The 15,170-nt window shown below is 43.1% G+C and overlaps 1 long non-coding RNA gene across 2 annotated transcripts in view; it reads right to left on the bottom strand.

Annotated features, from left to right (window-relative positions):
- The window catches only part of LOC102156048, a 64,700-nt gene that overhangs the window by 37,872 nt on the left and 11,658 nt on the right, over positions 1–15,170 (bottom strand). For both annotated transcript variants that reach the window (XR_005379295.1, XR_005379294.1), the window contains exon 3: positions 8,146–8,229. This is a non-coding gene — a long non-coding RNA (uncharacterized LOC102156048). The remainder of the gene's footprint in view (positions 1–8,145; positions 8,230–15,170) is intronic.

Below are 15,170 nucleotides of genomic sequence, written 5' to 3'. Positions count from 1 at the left end.
AACTTTTTCTTCTTTACACTGCAAATTCTTACATCTCCACAGTAAGCGTGTAAAAGGAACCAACCAAACCTGATTGCACCATTTACCAGCCGCGCAACTTCAGCTTTCTGACCCTCCGCTTTCTTGTCTCTAGAGATGAGCACCATACTCCCTATTTCAGCAATTTGGAGGGAGGATCCAAGGGGATACATCAGCTCACCAGCCAGATATGCTGTAAAGTGGGAGGCGAGGCACCAATCCTCAGAGTGGTTTCCTCACAGTGCTTGTATTGGGTTGAATAATGTCCCCCCAAATTTTGTGCTCACCCAGCACCTGTGAATGTGTGACCTTATTTGGACATGGGGTCTTTGCAGATGTGGCCGAGTTAAGATGAGGTCACACTAGGTTACAGTGGACTCCAAATCCAACAATTGATATCTTTATAAGGAAAGGGAGATGTAGGGACACAAATGGACAGGAGAGACAGCTGTGGGAAGACAGAGGTTGAGACTGAAGGGATGCGGTCATCAAACCAAGGAGCACCAGTGCCACCAGAAGCTGGAAGAGGCAAGGAAGGACCCTCCCCTCAGAGCCTTCAGAGGGGACTGTGGGCCTATCAACCTCAGTTTTAGATTTCTGGCCTCCAGAACTGTAAGAAAATAAATTTCTATAGTTTCAAACCACCTAGTTTGGAGTAATTTGTTAGGACAGCCCTAGGAAACTAATACAGTGCTAACATAGTACCTTGCCCATGGTCAATTCTCGATAAATGTTTGTCGAATGAGTGTGAGAGAATGAGTGAAATGAATTGGAAACAGAGTCTGACAGGGATTATAGCTAAACAACTATGCCAGGCTCTCTGGCAACCACAGTTAATGTTCAACAGTCTCTCCCAATACTGATCTATTCATTCGTTCATTGTTTACCATTTGTATTTATTGAGCTCTTGATTTGGCCCAGGTACTAGGCACTGAATAGCAACCCCATTTTAACTAAGGCAAGGATTTGGTAACCGGTCTCTTTCTAGTCACCACCTCCCCATGTACCTGTGTTTTGATCGATGACTCCCCAGAAGCCACCCAACCATGCTTGCACAATAAAAGGAGAGAAGAAAATTTAATAAGATTCCAAATTGCCTTCCCTTGAATTCAAATTGCTTCATATATTATGTTCATGGTAACTACTCTAGTCCCTATTTTTTCTCAACACCCCCCCCCACTTCCTTTCTAATACAAGACAAGTTCTTATGTTAATGAATTCTAGATTTTCATTTAATAAATGTTGTGTGGGAAGCTTCATTATTTGCAACTTCATCAATCTAAAGCGGACACATACATGCCCTCTTTCTAAGTACCTGGGATCAATAGAGCATGATTCTCACGTACTGGGCCCTATGACTGCCAGCAAGAAGAATTCAGTAATTGAAAAGACCTTATAAATCAATACAGCCAAATTGAAAACTCCAAGAGAACTCCACATCATTCACCGAGGCGCTTGTTAAGACTTCTCTTTACTTTCAGAGGGGAAAAAAACAACACTGGTGAAAGGTTGAAGAGGGGGCAAAAGAAAACAGATATTTCTATTCAATCCTAATCACTTGGCGGAGCCAGTGGAGCTCCTCCTTAGCAGGTGGATTTAATTTAGTTTTGATTACTTGTCCTGATTAGGTTTGGTGGGGCTTTTTGTCTTTTACTCTATGCAAACATAAGGTCTCTCCACTCCAGACCATGTAGGGATGGTTTCTGAGTCTTCTCCAGGGAGGCACTGAGAGCCGGTTCACCATAAGTATGCAAGATAATAGGTACTCAGTAAGTGTTGCAGGGGCGCCTGGATGGCTCAGTCAGTTGAGCGTCTGCCTTCAGCTCAAGTCATGATCCCAGGATACTGGGATTGAGTGCCACATTGGGCTCCATGCTCAGTGGGGAATCTGCTTCTCCTTCTCCCTCTGCCCCTCCCCTCCCCTCTGCTCATGCTCTTTCTCTCAAATAAATAAATAAATAAGATCTTTAAAAAAAAAGTGTTGGGGGGCAGTCCTGGAGGCTTAGTGGTTTAGCACCACCTTCAGCCCAGGGCATGATCCTGGAGACCCGGGATCGAGTCCCATGTTGGGCTCCCTGCATGGAGCCTGCTTCTCCCTCTGCCTGTGTGTCTCTGCCATGCTCTCTCTCTCTCTCTCGCTCTCTCTGTCTCCATGAATAAATAATAAAATCTTAAAAAAAAAAAGTATTGGGGATTTCAGTTGAATTGCACTGAACTAGTGACCATTACCCTACAGTCTTTAAAGAACTGGAATAGGGGCACCTGGGTGGCTCAGTCAGGTCATGATTCCAGGGTCATAGGCGTGAGCCCTGCATCAGGCTCCCTGCTCAGTGGGGAGTCTACTTCTCCCTCTGCCTGCTGCTCCCCTGCTTGCGTGCTCTCTGTCTCCTGTCTCTTTCTGTCAAATAAATAAGATCTTAAAAAAAAAAAAAAGAAGAAAGAAAAAAAAAACAGAATAAAAGAGAACCCCCTTCTCTCTGTTCCCATGCACACTCCTCTTGCCTAATAATTCTCTACCATGGCTATAAGAGTTGAATGAAATTTATGTTGAGTGCCCACAATGCAGCTAGGGTTGTTTTCTCCCTACCATTTGCTTCCTGATTGTGGTAAGAAAATCAAAATCAGTTAATGTAAATTACCCACCCTGCAGGGAGAGAAATAATCTGTCAGTTGATGGTGACAACTAGATGTTTGGATGTTTCAGAGATGCTTAGAACACAACCTGCACAAACCTGCACTGACCATCTGCATCCCCACTTTGAGTCTCCCCCTACACTTCACTCACAAAATGGAAACTCCACTTATCCATGGGGTTGAACAGTTCTGCCTGCCACCCCACCCCCACCCCACTACATCCACTCCACAGCCCAGTCCCCATGTCTACTCTCCTTCCTAAATATTTCTGGGTTCCATCCATCTCTCCCCATCTCCATTACCACCACTCTGTGCCATGCCAGACAGATCTTTCATATGTCACTACAACTGCCCCCTGCTAAATCCCCCATCCCCATCCCTGCCCAAAGGATCTTCCTAAAACTCATGTCTGATTATGTCACATGCCTGTGTATTAAAACCCTTTGATCATTTCCCATTGATTTTGGATTAAGGACAAATTCTTGATACTTTATAAAGAAAGATCTGGTCCCTGCCCATCTTTCCTGCCTCATGTTGTTCCATCCCTACTCCCACCCCTAACCTTGCTCCCTGCACTGTAGCTACACTGGCTACCTTTCTATTTCTTGGACAGCCCCTTCCTCCCACACTTCTACTTATTCATCCCTTGAGGCTGTTTCATTGTCTCCTCCTCAGACAACCCCTCCCCTCACCCCACAAAGCTAGGTTTGACTCTATTATATATTGTTGAAGACTCCCCCCTTTTCTTGCTTTTATAACACTTATCACAAGTGTAAATACAGTAGTCCCCCCCACCCTTATTCTGTTTCAGCTACCCACGGTGCAGTGCAACCCAGAAGTAGACGATCCTCCTTCTGATACATGGTCAGAAGGCTCATAGTAGCCTAACACTAAGTCACAATGCCTATGTCACTCACCTCACTTCATCCCATCACAGAGGCATGTTATCATCTCACGTCATCACAAAAAGGGTGAGTTCAGTACAATAAGATATTTTGAGAGAGACCACATTCATGGAACTTTTATTAAAGTATATTGTTATAATTGTTCTATTTTTGTATTAGTCATTGTTGTTAATCTATTTCTGTGCCTAATTTAGAAATTAAACTTTGTCATAGGTGTGTATGTCATTAAAAAGAAAACTACTTAGGCCAAGTGACCAAATCAGGACTTAATATCTAACTTAACTGCACTCCAATCTCCCCTAGAAATTTAGTCATCAGGTCTAAATTCAGTCCTAGTCAGTCAGGAATTTTCTGATCCACACTAAAGAGATCATCTGTCACATAGGCCCTCTCCATTCCTTAAAGGAAGAGGAGATGATCCACCTGATAAGACTCACTGCCCTTCTCCCTAAGGTAAGGTGACCTTGCCTGGACCAAACCTTTCTTTTCTTTTGCTAATAACATCCTTACCCACCCTCCTCTCTCTAAAGGTCTTCCAGTTTGTACAACTCCTAGGAGCTCTCCTCTACTTGCTAGACAGGTTGCTGCCTGATTCATGAATCACTTAATAAAAGCAATGAGATCTTCAAAGTTACTCAGTTGAATTTTGGTTTTTACAATATATATGAACAAACATAGTATATATAGGGTTCAGGCTTATCTGTGGCTTCAGGCACAAGGGGCAGGGTGTCTTAGAATGTATCCCCCATGGTTAACAGGAAACTACTATAAGTGATTTTTGTGTAATTGCTTGTTTAAATAGTTTTTGTCTAGCTAGACTATAAGCACCATGGGGCAGGTCCCTCTGTGTTCAGCACCTGAAGTTTTTAGGACTCAACAATACACAGGCTTCAACATGTAAATTAACTTGTTCCTTACAAATGGAAAAGAATGCTAGTTATCAAAATATAATCATGTTTGCCAGGGCACCTGGCTAGCTCAATTCTAGAACATTAGACTCTTAATCTCAGAGTCGTGAGTTCAAACCCCACACTGGACATGGAGCCTACTTAAGATTAAAAAATATAGAGGCACCTGCGTGGTTCAGTGACTGAGCATCTGCCTTTGGCTCAGGTTGTGATCCCGGGGTTCTGGGATCAAGTCCCACACCTTTGGGGAGCCTACTTCTCCCTCTGCCTATGTCTCTGCCTCTCTCCCTCTGTGTGTCTCTCATGAATAAGTAAAATCTTAAATATATATGTGTGTGTGTACTCATTATGTGTTATTAAAAAGTAGTGGTGGGGTATACATATAGAAAAAGACTAGAATAATATATATCAAAAAGCCAAAAAAAAATTATCTTCACTCTGGATAGTAGGATCATGGATCATTTTAGTGTATTTTTTGGTTCTTCCTATTTTATGACTTTCCAGCGATGGATCTGTATTATTTCTTTAATAATAAAAAAACTAGCTATTTCTTTAAAAATCTTTTTTCCTGGGAACACATGGGTGGCACAGTCGGTTAAGCAGATGACTCTTGGTTTCAGCTCAGGTCATGATCTCAGGGTTATAGGATGGAGCCCCACATCGGGCTCCACCCTCAGTGTAGAGTCTGCTTAAGAGTCTCTTTCCCTCACCCTCTGCCCCTCCAGTTCATGCTGTTTCTTTCTTCTCTCTCTTTCAAATAAATAAGTAAAATCTTTTTTAAGGAATTTTTTCCTTTTTCCCTTAATTTATCTACCAATGTGTGACAGCACTGGCTGGTAAGCAGTAGGTGGTTATCCAAAAGGCTAGGCCAAATATTCAGCAACAAAAATATTGACCTTAGGGACTTTGGTTTATTCAGATGTGAGGTCAAAATAACTGAGCTGAGAATTAAAAGTCTGGGTTCAAGTCCCAATTCCTATATTTAGCTTTCTGAGTCTCAGTTTCCTCTGGTGTAAGATGAGGACAAGGTCTGTGTGAAATGAAGTAATACAGATCCAAGTTCATCATTAGGATACATAGGGCTAGTCAAAGGTTAAACTTAAGAGAGGGCAGTTTGTAATGGTTAGGAAGGAACGAGATGACAGCAGGTGGAGTCTTAGCCCAGCCACCTGCCAGCTACGTAGTCTTCATCAAAGCAGTTCATCCCTTAAACCTTGGTTTTCACATTTATAAGTGGAGTGACACTAGTACCAAGTTCATAGGGTTATAGTGGGGATTAAGGGAGGTGACGCATCTCAGGTCCTTAGTGTTGTGCCTGACACATGTGCGTTTCATAATATAAAATGATTATTTTTTATTTATTCCACCATGTTTTCATCCCCATTTCTCTCCCACTCATTCCAAGGCAGTGGTACCCACACCCATAATCCTGACCCACACACTTTTCCTCTGCTTCTGATTGCAAAACCACCATCAATTCAGAATGTCTCTGGGCTCTCAAAGCTCTTATCCATTTGCTCTATCAAACCCACAGGCAGGGGGATCCCTGGGTGGCTCAGCGGTTTAGTGCCTGCCTTTGGTCCAGGGTGTGATCCTGGAGTCCCAGGATCGAGTCCCGCATCAGGCTCCCGGCATGGAGCCTGCTTCTCCCTTTGCCTGTGTCTCTGCCCTCTCTCTCATGAATAAATAAATAAAATCTTAAAAACAACAACAACAAAAAACAAACCCATGGGCAGCCAAGTCCCCGGGGGAAATCTTGAAGGTGAAAGGCCAAAGAACACCACTCGCCCTCCAGAAAGCCATCTTCCTCCTCACCATGAGTACAGCTCTAAAAGGAATCCAGTGAGTAGCTCAAAGCCACAGTTTAGGTTATGCTAACAACCCTGGCCTGAGGACTTGGAGCAGGAAAGGAATTACAGTCAACCAGGTTCTTCCAGAAAAAGGAATGGTGGTATGGGACAGTGGGAGGGAGTGGGATGGTGAGTAGACTCCAGAAAAAGGAAGTTGTTTGCGAGTTGAAAAAATAAAGGAAATTCAAATTAAAACAGCAAAAGGATATCCTTTTTGCTAATCAGATCAGCAAAAACAAAGTGCTAGAAATTGCCTTCCAGTGCCATTGATGGAGTAGAGTTGGAAGCCACTGTGATGAACATGTAAACTAGCACAACATATCCCATAGCAACAGCCCACTCCCATCAGAGTTCCAAACTTGCACAACCTTTACCCTCCCAGCTATCAGATGCATGTTTTCTACAAAAACACATGCACAGATATTATGGACAAGATTGTGCATGAAACACAGAAAAAGCTGGAAATAATTAAATGACTATCAACAGGAACATGAAGCATACATATTCCATTGGAATATTTCATTGGAGAGTTAAGTATCTTTTAAAAATGAAGTTGTTCTTGGGGCATGTGGATGGCTCAATTGGTTTGAGTGGCTGACTCTTGGTTACAGCTCAGGTCATGATCTTGGGGTTGTGGGATGGAGTCCTATGTTGGGCTCTGTGCTTGGTGCAGAGACTACTTGGGATTCCGTCTCTCCCTCTCTATCTGCCCCTCCCCCACTCACACGGATATGCATGTGCGGCTCTCTCTCAAAAAAAAAAAAGATCTTGTACTCACAAGACTTATTTCTAAGTGACAAAAAGCAAGTCCCAGACCTGTAAGTATTATATGAAAAGTATCATTAGAAGAGAAACGCAAAACTACATTTAGGCATATACACAGGTTATAAGCAGAACAAGTTAGGGGTCTTAGGAGAAAGAAAGATGAGGGATAGCTTTTGTGACATAAGAAAAGCCATTTTAGGTCCCTGCCATCTTGTGATCTACTTGCCCAAAGAGCATTTCTTGCAGAATTTCCTGGGGTATGTTGAAATTGCAGAATAGACCCCACAGATAATGCTTTTAAGGGGGGCGTAGGGAGATAGGGAAATGGGTGGGTAGAGTTCTTACATAAAAATGTAAGAACAAGCAGACGCTGTCAGGCCAGGAGATAGCCTAACATCAAGACAATAAATCAGAGGTGAAACTGATACGGGAGAGCGTGGTTCTTGGTCTCACGGAGTCGAAGAATGCATCTCGTGGACACAGGAGAGTGAGGAAAGGGACAGAAATTTATTAAGTAAAGATACAGAGAAAGCTCTCAGGAGTGAGAGGTCTCGACACGGTTGCCACTGAAGGCTTGTAGGGTTGATCTTTAATCAGAAGCCTAATCAGGGAACCTAAATCCTCTTAACATTATCTATTGATACCACCATTGAGTAAGGACTATTGATGACATATTTAATGGCTTACTTCTTTGGGGTCTGGGTATTCTTTGTTGGTCGCAGATGACTGTCATAAAAAGCTGCCCTCCCTGCCCACACCTAGGGCAGGGTGGTCTGGCTTGTTCTTTTATCTCTGGTTTCCTTACACCTCAGCATTTTGGGGATTTTTGTTAGCCTGCTTCCATGGCCCCCTTCCTAGCCCTGCCTATCCCTGTTTGTCCCTAACTCCTTCCTCCCCCTGGAATAGTAACCCAAACTGCTGTTAGGGAATGGGACAATGATCGCTCTGGCTGCTATTTGCCTTTAAGTGGCTGACAGGTACCCGGTTTTGATGTTTGTTACGAGAAGAGGCTATCCAAGGGAAAGAAGTCTCCCAGGAAAGAAATGAGAGTCCCCATTTACTCACCCTTTGCTGGGACTGATCCCAGGTTTCGGCATCAAAATGATGCAGGAGAGCTTGGTTCTTGTCTCATGGAGTTGAAGAATGGATCTCGCAGACACAGGAGAGTGAGGAAAGTGACAAAAGTTTATTAAGATACAGAGAAAGTTCTCAGAAGTGAGAGGGGACCCGACAGGGTTGCCTCTGAGGACTTGTAGGGTTGGTCTTTTATTGGAAGCCTAATCAGGGAACCTAAATCCTTTTAACATTATCTATTGACATCAACATTGATAACATCTTTAATGGTTTACTTCTTCTTTGAGGTCTGGTAGGTTATTCTTTGCTGGTCACAAGTAGCTATTATAACAAGACACCCTCCTCGCCCACACCTTAGGGCAGGGTGGTCTGGCTTGTTCCTTTATCTCTAGTTTCCTTATACCTCAGCATTTTTGGAATTTTTGTTAGCCTGCTTCCGTGGCCCCCTACCTAGTCCTGCCTAGCCCTGTTTGTCCCTACCAGTGCTGGTTCAAAAGTAAAGATTGACCTGAGGTACATTCTTGAGTTATCTCTGCAGGATCTAAACCTCTGAGCACTCAGATGCCAGACCAACTAAAGACAGAGAATTGGTAATGTTGACTTCTACCTGGACTCTGTCACCTTAAGATGACTTTTGCCCCCATTCCATGCTGAGGCCCCTTCATAAATATGTATGCGCTCTTAGCTTGAAACTTCCCCAGTTTTGTTGATTGAGGGGACCTTGCTTTGGGTAATATCCCAGGTGTTCTCCTTTCTCCTTCCAAGTAAAACCCTTTCTTTTCCTCCTATTCTTTGTTTTTTTTTATAATAAATTTATTTTTTATTGCTGTTCAATTTGCCAACATACAGAATAACACCCAGTGCTCATCCCATCAAGTGCCCCCCTCAGTGCCCGTCACCCATTCACCCCTACCCCCCGCCCTCCTCCCCTTCCACCACCCCTAGTTCGTTTCCTAGAGTTAGGAGTCTTTATGTTCTGTCTCCCTTTCTGCTATTTCCTACCCATTTCTTCTCCCTTCCCTTCTATTCCCTTTCACTATTATTTATATTCCCCAAATGAATGAGAACATATAATGTTTGTCCTTCTCAGATTGACTCATTTCACTCAGCATAATACCCTCCAGTTCCATCCATGTTGAAGCAAATGGTGGGTATTTGTCATTTCTAATGGCTGAGTAATATTCCATTGTATACATAAACCACATCTTCTTTATCCATTCATCTTTCGATGGACACAAGGCTCTTTCCACAGTTTGGCTATTGTGGACATTGCTGCTATAAACATCGGGGTGCATGTGTCCCGGTGTTTCATTGCATCTGTATCTTTGGGGTAAATCCCCAACAGTGCAATTGCTGGGTCGTAGGGCAGGTCTATTTTTAACTCTTTGAGGAACATCCACACAGTTTTCCAGAGTGGCTGCTCCTATTCTTTGGCTAGGTTGTGTCCTTTGGCTTGACAATCACCAAAAAGGGAACCCAGTTCTGGGTAACAAGGTGTGCAAATGCATAGGAAAAATCCTGCAAGGTTAAAATCCACATGGTTAAAAAGTAGATACTGAGGGATGAGTAGAGCTCAGAGAATTTTTAGGGTGGGAAACTACTCTATATGATATTGTAATGCTGGATACGTGTCACTATAAATTTGTCCAAACCCATAGAACATACACTACCAAGAGCAAGCCTGAATATGAAGCTATGGACTCAGGGTGATAATGACGTGTTAAGTGTAAGCTCATCAATTGTAACAAATGTTCCACTCTGGTACAGGATGTTGGTAGTGGGGGAGCCTGTGCATGTGTAGGGGCATGGCATACATGAGAAATCTCTGTACCTTCTTCTCGGTTTTAACATGAACCTAAAATTGCTCTTAAAAATAAAGTTTATTTCAAAAATAAAATAAATATGAAAACATTTTCAAAAAGTGGATACTTCTGGAGAGAGGAGGGAGAGGACTTGTGCTTTCCATCCTATACAAAAAAGAAAAAAAGATCTAAGAAAAAAAATACAGAAATAAGGGAGGTGATGGGTGATCAGTAGAAAAACCTCACCTTCCCATACCATTTCCCATCCCTGCCATTCTTTATGAGAAGATAGATTTAGGTCCTACTTTTAAATATTCAGAAGGCTTTCAGACATATGCCTTGCTTTGAATTCTCTGCCCGCTCCCCTTGCCTGAATTTGCTTGGCATCCAATCCATGAAGGTCTCCCTGTGGGACTATGCTCCCACACAAGGGGCCCTAAGCACAGAGAAGGTCTAGGCAAAATTTACGCATGACGCAATTACAGTCTTGCATGATTTCCCACTTGTGTCTTTTTGTAAACCTTGATTTAAATTTCATTCCCTTAGCACATTCCCTTAGCACATTCTCTCCCCTTCCAGATATTTTTGCAATGGATATTGTGTTTTTTAAGACTTTTGGGGTTGCAAGTAAGAGAAACTAAATTAGCAAAAGGTGGAATTTATTATAAGCCTTGAGTAAATGTTTGTTGTTGCTGTTGCCTCTGCTATTATTAAAGACAGGACTTGGCTGGGTTTCAGGAACAGCTGGAAACAGGAACTGGTGTGCCATTAGAAATTTCATCTCCCTCCATTGCTCATCTCTGGTCCCATTTCAGGCTGGCCTCTGACTCATATTTGAAATCCATGTCAAACCAGCTTTAGCAAAAAAGTTTGGGGAGAAGCCACTTATTGGCTTATATAACTGTGGCTTCAGGAACTCCTTCATTTAGGTGCTAAAACTGTGTCAATTACATGCTCATTTTGGAAGAGAGTGTAGAATCAGTCCTACTCAACTCACATGAACTTTCAATGAGGAAAAGGTGGTTCATGCCATGGCAAATCAGTGTATTGCCACCAAAAAAGATAGAAGAGATGCTAGATAGGGAGAAACAACACACATCCACTATAGGTCATCTCCTTCCACATTTCTCTCTCTCTCTCTCTCTCTCTCTCTCTCTGTGTGTGTGTGTGTGTGTGTCTCTGAAAACTGGCTTTTTCCTGACACTGATCTCTATGGTAGGAGATATGGCTGCCAACAGATCCTAAATCCACCTAGCCTGATTCTCAATCCCAAGCCCAAAAAATTTCAGTGAAGGTCTTGTATCAGTTATCTGCTGCTGCATAACAAATTATCCCAAAGCTAAGCAGCTTAAAAGAGCAACCACATTTATTATCTCACATAGTTTCCATGGGTCATGACTCAGGGTCTCTCATATGCCAGAAATCATCTGGAGGCTAGACCAGGGTGATAGAATCCATTTCCAAAATAGCTCGTGCACCTGGCTGGGAAGTTAGTTCTGGTTGTTATAGCTCTGCACCATGTGGGCCTCTCTTTAGAATGCCCATGAGTGATCCAGGACAGATCCTTTTTATGAACAGCCTTGTAAATCACGTATCATCATTCTATTCATTAAGATGAAGGCATCCAGCCCATATTCAAGGAAAAGGAAATTAGGCTTCACTGTTTGAAAGAAAGAGTGTCAGAGAACTTGTGGATATATATATATTGAAACCATTACAGAGTTTATTAGTCTTTCTTGGGTCAAGTTTTCACCCTTGAACCAATCAACTGTGTCCAGAGGCAGGATCATGTTGTAACATGGCTATTCCATCTACAATCGTGTGGATATGGATAGAAAAGAAATTTCTAGAAAAAGAAGCTGCACAATCAGAAAAGAAAGAATTCTTCTCCTCCAGCTCCAGAGAGAAAAATCCCAGAGAAGTGTTCTAATTGGCTTAGCTTACATCACATGTCCCTCTCAAGAGTCATACATCACAGTGGTCAGGGGCAGAATCTGGTGCCACAATAAGAAAATGGAGGAGGGGTCCACATGGTCATACATGATCATGCCTATGTTGTGTGACTTTAGGGGAGCCGCTTAGTCATTTTATGTCTTAGTTTCAACATCTCTTAAATAGGAATGAGAAGGCCTTCTGTATAGAGTTGCTACAACTATTAAATTGGGTGATATCATGAGAGACTCCTAACTCTGGGAAACAAACAAGGGGTAGTAGAAGGGGAGGTGAGCGGGGGGATAGGGTGACTGATTGACAGGCGCTGAGGGGGCACTGGATGGGATGAGCATTGGGTGTTACATTATATGTTGGCAAATCAAACTCCAATAAAAAAATAATACAAAAATATTTTTAATTAATTAAAATGAATAAATAAATAAAGTAGGTGATATCTGTAAAGCACAACATTCAGCCACATGAAGGTCTATTAAGATCCATACTGCTACAAGTCTATAAAACTTATCTCAAACTGGCATTTTTAAAAAGTAATATATAATTGGAAAGTCTCAGGGCCCACTCTTCATTTCTAATTCTCTTGGTTGTTACTTCTTCACTGTGGTTGACTTCCTCCATAAGCAGGATTTCCTCATAAAAGGAAAATAGCTGCAGCAGCTCCATGTCTCATGTTTGAAACACACACAACACACACACACACACACACACACACACACACACACACACACACAGAATGTCTTCCTCTGAACATCACAAGCAAGAGTCCTGCCATTCACCCTGATTGGACTGACTTAGGCCACATGGCCAACTCTGAATCAATCAATGTCCAGGGAAATGGATTGTACTGATTGCCTTAAGCCAATCAAAATCTACCCTGATGGCTGGGGTAGAGTCAGTCTTCCAGGAGCACAAAGGACAGGTGGAGAGAGGTGGAATAAAAAACCAGATACTATTTGAAAAGAGGGTAAGAGAGAATGGGTGCTGTATGCCAGTGTTGACTTGCTGGCCAAATCAAGCCCACAGCCTGTTTTTATCTTTAATACAGTTTTATTGGAACACAGCCACATGCATTGTTCTTCATTGTCTTTGGCTGCTTTTGTATTAGAACAGCAGGTTGAACAATTGCCACAGAGACCATGTAGCTCAAAAAGTCTAAAATATTTACTCTCAGGCCCTTTTCAGAAAAAGTTTGCAGACCCCTGCAGATAGGCAAATAATAGAATTTCTATTGCGATAGTACTCAAAAAAAAATTTCCTTCACTTCCCTCTCCCTTCTCTTTTGAGAGACATCATGACAAACCAGCAGAGCAGGCATGTGTAGGCAGAGGATCTTTCTAGGGTCCATCAACTTCCACCCCATTGGCAATGACTAAACATGAAGCCACAGAATTCACATAAGGCAGAGGACTGGGTCGAGACGAGCTTTCATGGCTGCTGGAGCATATAGGCTCTGACTCCATTACCCATTGCAGAACTTCACCACTCAAAGATCAATGACGCAGCCTAGATGATGCTGGCAGCCCAGGAGCTGCAGATCCCAATTTTTCCTCTGTGATAAATGAGGAGCAATCTCCAGAAACTCTAGCCTGAAAGACAGCCCTAGTTAAATTACTTTATCGCCCAGCTGAGAGATGGCCAGCTTGGAGAAGAGGTACTCAGGCAGCATGCTAACTAGAGCCAGCATTAGCACATGGGCTCTTTCTTGAGTACCAGACCCCTCCTTCCTCCTTTCCAACAAAGCACAGAACTCCACTCTGCAACTGGCCTCTGGAATCCACCCTCCTGCCATTCCACTTGTGAAAAAAGACTGGGCATCTGTGAAAAATATGCTCATCCTATGTACATACATCCAGTGAGATCACTGTTTGCATGTTTGTTGAGTGGCAGAGAACTTATACATAATGATGTCCTTGCAGATATTTGAAATGCTGGTATATTGAGCTTAAAAGAGTGCTCTAGAGCAGTGCCTAAGTGCACAGGCATCAGAGAGATTCAGAATAGGGTTCAAATCTCAGCTCCTCAACTCACTCTCATGGGCAAATGTCTCCATTTGGGATCACTCAGAAATTTCCTCTGGGACAAGAATTGGAGTACAAGTAGTTTATTTAGAAGGTGACCTCTTGAAGTACCAGCAGGGGACAGGGGTCATGCAGGGTGTATATTAAGGTAGCTACCAAGATGTGCAACTGGAATTGAATTCTTCTGGAGACCCCTGGGAGCCAGTGCTGAACACTGCCTCAGTGGTAACTCATCCAAGGAACAAGGGAGCTGGGGTATTTATACACCAACTCCTCCTAAAAGTCATTATTCAAGGGCTGCCCCTGGGGGCATTAAATCCCTGCCACTTCTGGCCTGCTATGCATGGGGACTCTGGTGGTCAATGAGATCCCTTGGGAGGAAAAAAGCTACACATGCTGGCAATTAGAACCATGAAATGGTAAGACCTAACAGAGTAAGTGCAGAGGGGCACCAATAGCATACACTACAACAAGCAATCTAAACTCCCTGTTTCCTTATCTATAAAATGTAATAATACCTACTATCATGGGCTTGCTTTGAAGAGTAAAGGCAATACCATAAGTTATAATAATAAGAGTCAGCACAGTGCCTGGCGTAAGTACACATTCAATGGCAGCTCTGTCTATAAGACCCAGGTTGCACAATCAAATACACAATGAATGCCATGCTCATTTTTTTTAAAAATCAACTCTGACAAACCTCCCCTCTCCTACCTATGGCGTTAGTGAGAAATTCAATCTCCATATTTTGGAGGTGGTTCTCCCACCTTTCTAAGGTGGCACTGGAATCTGAGAGGCTTAATGTGGGGCTCAGGAAACAAAGGCTAGGCCTCTGGTCTTCAGTTCCCTATGTGTGGCTGATGGGCTATCATCCAGCTCTACAGAATTGTGTAAATTTGGCCACAGAAATCTTTGTGCAGACTGAAAGCCCCAGTAATCAGGGCCCATCTTCCTTTGGAGTATCCCAGTCCTTCCACACCACCCCATCCCAACCACCAGTGGGGTTCCAGCCATCCCCTCAGGACCCTACAGAGCATCACAGCATCTGTAGAGAGCCAACCAATCCCCTTCTGGTGTTGAGGAGTCTCCTTCCCTCCACTCCCACTGTATCTGATATTCCCCTATTCCTCAAAGGTACTTGTCTCCCTGTCTCTCCCTTTGAGACCTAAGACCAGCATCATCTAGGCTGCACATCATCATCGAGCTATGAATGGAGATGTTCTGTGACAGGCAGTGGAATCAGAGC

The sequence above is a fragment of the Canis lupus genome, chromosome 26, assembly GCF_011100685.1.
Source record: "Canis lupus familiaris isolate Mischka breed German Shepherd chromosome 26, alternate assembly UU_Cfam_GSD_1.0, whole genome shotgun sequence".
NCBI lineage: Eukaryota > Metazoa > Chordata > Mammalia > Carnivora > Canidae > Canis > Canis lupus.
Note: the sequence above shows the minus strand (reverse complement) of the source record. Positions and strands in the feature narration are given on the sequence as shown.